This window comes from Macaca fascicularis, chromosome 7 (genome assembly GCF_037993035.2).
Source record: "Macaca fascicularis isolate 582-1 chromosome 7, T2T-MFA8v1.1".
In the NCBI taxonomy this organism is placed as follows: domain Eukaryota; kingdom Metazoa; phylum Chordata; class Mammalia; order Primates; family Cercopithecidae; genus Macaca; species Macaca fascicularis.
In genome coordinates, this window is record NC_088381.1 from 56375448 (window position 1) to 56381584 (window position 6137).

Genomic DNA, 6137 nt, shown 5'->3' on the forward strand with positions numbered 1-6137 from the left:
GGCTTGCGGGAGTGGGCGGTGCCGGCTAACCCTCCCGCTGTAGTTCACTTATCACCCGGCCGCGTCTCTCCCTTATCTCCTCTGGGAGGAAGGGCTTGTCTGGCTATCAGGCCTGGCTGAGTCCTTGATCTGCCTGGACTGGCTGGCACAGAGCGGGGAGGTCTCAGCCTGGCCTCTCCCTCTCCCAGCGTGTCGCCATCCCCACGTCCCCCATCTCCCTGCATGTCCCCACCTCGCACCCCCCCATCTCCCTGCTTATCCCCAACTCGCACCCCCCATGTCCCTGCCTGTCCCCACCTTTCCCCACCTTACACCCTCCATGTCCCTTCCTATCTTCACCTTGAACCCTCCATCTCCCTGCCTGTCCCCACCTCGCACCCCATGTGTCCCTGCCTGTCCCCACCTTGCACCCCCATCTCCCTGCCTGTGCCCACCTCCCACGCCCTATGTCCCTGCCTGTCCCCACCTCGCACCTCCCACGTCCCTGCCTGTCCCCACCTCGCACCACCCCATCTCCCTGCCTGACCCCAGCTCATACCCTCCATGTCCCTGCCTGACCCCACCTCGCACCCCCATCTTCCTGCCTGTCCCCACCTCGCACCCCCTATATCCCTGCCTCCCCACCTCGCACCCCCACCCAATCTCTCTGCATTTCCCCACCTCACACCACTATGTCCCTTCCTGTCCCAGCCTTGCACCTCCCATCTTCGTGCCTGGCCCACCTCACACCCCCTCATGTCCCTGTGTGTCTCCACCTCGGACTTTCCCCCACACTCCCCACGTCTCCCTGCCCTGGTTAACCACATTCCCCTGGCTTCCCTTTTGCTTGGAGTGGACTTACAACTGGAGAAGCTAGACACCCTCCTTGTGAATTGCTTTGCCCCTCAATAAACATTTCTGCTGAGGAAGTTACACTAAGAACTGTAGGGCCATTCTCTGAAGCTTGCAAAGCTGAAGAAGATGGTATGTAAGGGTGTGGGTGTGAGACAGACAGAAGAACGTGCATTCCAGGCCGAGAAGGCTGGCGCTGTCGCTGCTTTGGGTGAGGAGAGGGTGATTTAGAACCGCCTGTGCCGTAGCCTCGAGTGCCCAGTGGCACCCTGTTCTTCACTTACATCATCACCTTGCAAAGTGGCATGTTGTTGACCCCCCATTTTACAGAAGAGGAAACTGAGGCCCCAAGAGTAGATTGTAACTTTCCCAGTCCGCATGCAGAGAGTGTCTGAACCCAGCCTTGACCTACTGCAGTGTTCTCCACTCTGGGCTTGCTCTTTCTCTGTCTCTTCATTTTTAAATTTTTATTTATTTATTTTGAGACAGGGCCTGGCTTTCTTGCCACCCAGGTTGGAGTGCAGTGGCATCATCACAGCTCACTGCAGCCTTGGCCTCCCAGGCTCAGGAGATCCTCCCACTTCAGCCTTTTGAGTAGCTAGGACCACAGGCTCACGCCCAGCTAATTTTTTTGTATTTTTAGTAGGGATGGGGTCTCAAACTCCTGGGCTCAAGTGATCCTCCTGCCTCAGCCTCCCAGTGTGCTGGGATTAGAGGTGTGAGCCTCTGTGCCCTGCCCTCTCTTTTTAAAAATGTGTCTTTCCAACCTGTGAGTGGAACCAGATCTGAGCTCTCTCACGGCCTCCCTCCTACTGGTGTTTTATCCCCTGATGTTCTAGCCAGACTCTGCCTCTCAGGCACCTGGGGAAGCAGATTCCTGGACTTCTTTCCTGGGATTTGACCTACTGGGTCTCAGTAGGGCTCAGAAATCTGCATTTAAAGAGCCTCCCCCACGCTCTGTCTCCTCTCCTGCGGCTGGTGTGGCACGTGGACGTGGAATCTCCATGGGACCAGGGGTCAGCTCCAGCAGGCACTTTTTTTCAGATAAAGCAGATCTTCATTGGGTTGTGACTCCATCCCTGTCTGGATGCCCCTATGGGTGAGACCAACCTCTCTGTGCTTTGAGGCAAATGTCTCAGAAAAGACCCTGCTGGATTACTCTTTGGAATGTGAGTCGCTGGCCTTGGGATAAAGGTGTCCTCCCTAGGCAGATGTCCTGCCCTTCAAGTGCGCCTGGAATGCTTCACCCCTCTGCCCATCCCAGCCACTTGGAGAATGTCAGAATTAAAAGCTCTGCATACTAGACCTCAGACCCCAGAGCTGCCCACTGCGCTAGGTCCCTAGTGACCCTCCTTTGTGGATCGTTCCAGCAGGACAGGGCCCCTGGGTGCTGAGATGTGGAGGGCACTGACCTGGTTAATTGGAAACCGATGTTTGGTTCTAGCCATACTACAGATTCACTGTGTGACCTAAGCAAGTGGTTCCCCCACTCCCCCTGGGCCTCAGTTTCCTCATCTGTAAAATGGAGCAAGTGTCCCTGCTCTCCAGGGTAGTTAGATACAGTCATGCAGTTTAAATATAGTTATAGGTAAAATGCCTGGCCCTGAGCATGGCACCAGAATAGTGACTCCCTGCCATGCATGGGCTTTTCTGATGCTCTGTTGTGTGCTTTTTGTCCTTTGCTACCTGCACACACTTTCATAGTGAGTTTGTCTGACCCTCTGTCTCCAACTGGCTGTCACCTCTGTGAGGGCTTCTCCGTGGTTCCAGTTCTCTGCACCTCTACAGAAATGAGGCTGAGGACTGGAGCTTCTGGCACCGTCTTGGCTGGACAGGGCTGGTAGGCAGAACTCGAAAGCTTCCTATTCCCTGGTTATTCACTCAAGCACAATCTAGTGACTGCCATGGAGGACTTTGCAGATAGAATTAACATTTGAATCAGCTGACTTTAAATAGGATTATCCTGGGTTATCTGAGGGGCCCTATGGAATCACATGGGCCTTTAGAAGCAGAAGAGCATAGGAGAAGACTCAGAGAGATGGGACAGAAGGAGAGGCTGGAGAAGTTAGAGGAGGGATGAGGCAGGTGGGGTCAGAGAGCTCTGAATCATGAGAAGGACTCTATCTGCCACTGCTGGCTTTGAAGGGGGCCAAAACCAAGGTACACAGGCAACCTCTAGAAGCTGGAAATAACCCTAGTGACAGCCAGCAAGGAAACCAGGACCTCAGCCCTTCACCAGCATGGAGCTGCGCTGCCAGCACTCTGAATGAGCTCCTTGGAAGCAGATTCTCCCCGAGACCCTCCAGGGAGCCAACCAAGTTCACATGGACTTCTGACTTAAAGAACTTCCATAGAATACATTTGTGCTGTTGTAAGCCTCTAAGTTTGTGGTAATTAGCATACAACAATAGGAGGAAACCAATATACCAGATGAAACGCCCAAGCTGGCAGGTGCCTCATTGGTCTGAAGGTCTGGTGCATATGGAGGCTGGGAGGCCAAGGGCAGAGAGCAGGCCTATCCATGGTCAGAGTCCTGACCTCTTGTGGGGATGTGTTGGACCCTGCTCCAAGTGCTTCACGCAAATAAACTTTGTGAATCAGCCGGGCGCGGTAGCTCACACCTGTAATCCCAGCACTTTGGGAGGCCGAGGTGGGCGGATCACCAGGTCAGGAGATCAAGACCATCCTGGCTAACACAGTGAAACCCTGTCTCTACTAAAAAATGCAAAAAATTAGCTGGGTGTGGTGGCTGGCACCTGTAGTCCCAGATACTTGGGAGGCTGAGGCAGAATGGCATGAACCCGGGAGGCAGAGCTTGCAGTGAGCCGAGATTGTGCCACTGCACTGCAGCCTGGGCGACAGAGCGAGACTCCGTCTCAAAAAAGGAAAAAAAAAACAACAACAACTTTGTGAATCTTCACTTTTTATTTTATTTTTATTTATTTAGTTTTTTGGAGACAGCGTCTCGCTCTGTCACCCAGGCTGGAGTGCGATGGCGCGATCTCGGCTCACTGCAACGTCCGCCTCCCCAGTTCAAGCAATTCTCCTGCTTCAGCCTCCTGAGTAGCTGGGATTACAGGTGCCTGGCACCACGCCCAGCTAAATTTTTGTATTTTAGTAGAAACAGGTTTTCTCCATGTTGCCCAGGCAGATCTTGAACTCCTGAGCTCAGGCAACCCACCTGTCAAGGCCTCCCAAAGTGCTAGGATTTCAGGCCTGAGCCACCACAACCTCACCCAGCAGAATCTTCACTTTTTAAATCCCCATTGTATGGATGAGGTAATTGAGGCACTTACGTACATTGTCTAAGGCCACACACAAGTAAGTAAGAGTGGGATTTGAATTCCTGGCTAACTGAGTCCAGAGTTCTACTCCACTAAAGCATTTGCCCCATGGGAACAAGTGATGACAGTGAGTCCTGAGGCTTGCCTACCTTCCTGAACTTCCAGGTCTAGAATTCCCAGAAACATCAGTAGGAGTCCACTAACCACAGGTCCTGGAATCTGCAATCAATGCCTGCATGCAGAATGCCTCCTGCATGAATGTTCTAGTCATTGTTACCTGCCCCGCATCCATTTATTCTTTTTCTTAAGCCGAATCTGGGGATAACAAAAAGGATAACACAACTTTATCACTCCCCTCCCCCACCACCGCAACTGTTAACTACAGGTTTGACTGGTTTTCCAGATTACCTGTTACAGCCAACATCGTAGCAGACAAGTTGGGCCGTTAGCCATGTTCATTTTTGTACAATAGCAATATAATAGCCACCATTCACATGGGTTTTGTTATTTACTGTTCATATCAACCCTGTGAAGGTCCTTGTGAGCATACACATACTCAATTTTCAGATGAAGAGATTGAGACTTGGAGAAGTTAAGTAGGCCTGCTGGTAAGAGGTGGGACTCCTTCCACATCCACAGGCTGATTTTATATGGTAGGTGGGTGGAGCATTGGCTCAGTGGTTGGGTGCCTGGTTGTGTGTTTGGATGCATGTATGGATGAATGGGTAGAAGAAGGGATGGCTGGATAGACAGCTCTGTCCATGGCAAGATGGACAAACAGCTTTATTGTTGGATGGATGGGTAGAAGGAGGGATGGATGGATGCAGGGTTGAGTGACCAAAGTTTGTAGAGTGGAAAAGGTAACGAATACAGTAGGGGTGTAAGTCTGCATCAAGGAAGTTCAGTCACCAAAGCAGCTTCAGTTGGGTTGTAATGTGAATTTGAACTTCTTGTTAGTTCTGTTGGCCAGGAGACATCCTGCCTAGCCACCTTGGTTACTTCCCTTGGCTATGGGTCAGAGAAGTCCAGCCCTGAAGTCCAGAGAAGTCCAGCCCTGAAAAATGTCCATTGACTGAATGAGAAGGCACTGGTTGTCCCATGGAAAGTCAGAGAACATGGAGAACACCACCTCTTTGGCCAAACACTGGAGATGCTGCACCCACAGCCGAGAAAAGTGTGAAGACCTGCAGAAAAGTCCAGAAGCTGGTATTTCATCACAGCCAGGATCAGGGTGAAGCAGCGAGGTTATGCTGTGCAAGTGCAAAGGTCGATCATTTATTTATTTATTTATTTTTGAGATGGAGTTTCACTCTTGTTGCCCAGGCTATAGTACAATGGCATGATCTCGGCTCACTGCAACCTCTGCCTCCCAGTTCAAGCAATTCTCCTGCCTCAGCCTCCTGATTAGCTGGGATTACAGGCACATGCCACCACACCTGGCTAATTTTTGCATTTTTAGTAGAGATGGGGTTTCACCATGTTGGCCAGGCTGGTCTTGAACTCCTGACCTCAGGTGATCTGCCCACCTCGACCTCCCAAAGTGCTGGTATTATAGGCATGAGCGACTGTGCCCGGCCTGATTTAAAATGTGACATTTTGCTCACCATGTGTTTTTTTTGCAATAACTTTTCATTTTAAAACATACTGCATTCAACCATTATTTATCTTGATTACTGCATTTTTGGGCACCCCCTTACATTTTGCACCTCGATAATATGCCTCGCTGCTCTCACCCTAGTCCTGGCCCTGTGATAGAGTACTCGTTTCTGGACTCTTCTGCAAGCTGCAAACTCCTGTGCAGTGTGAGCTTATCCCAGCTTAGTTGGCATAATTCCTGCCTCTGGGGGAGGTAGGAGTTCAGAGGCAGAAGTTCTGAATCACACAGTTACAGCCTCCAGTTGTTTCTTCTCCAGGGCCTCCTTCAGTCTCTCTTTGTTCACAAATTTTCACAGCCTATACTCCTTTGCTTTGCACTTAAGACCCTCTGTGATATATCCTTATCCTGCTTGTAATGCCCACCAC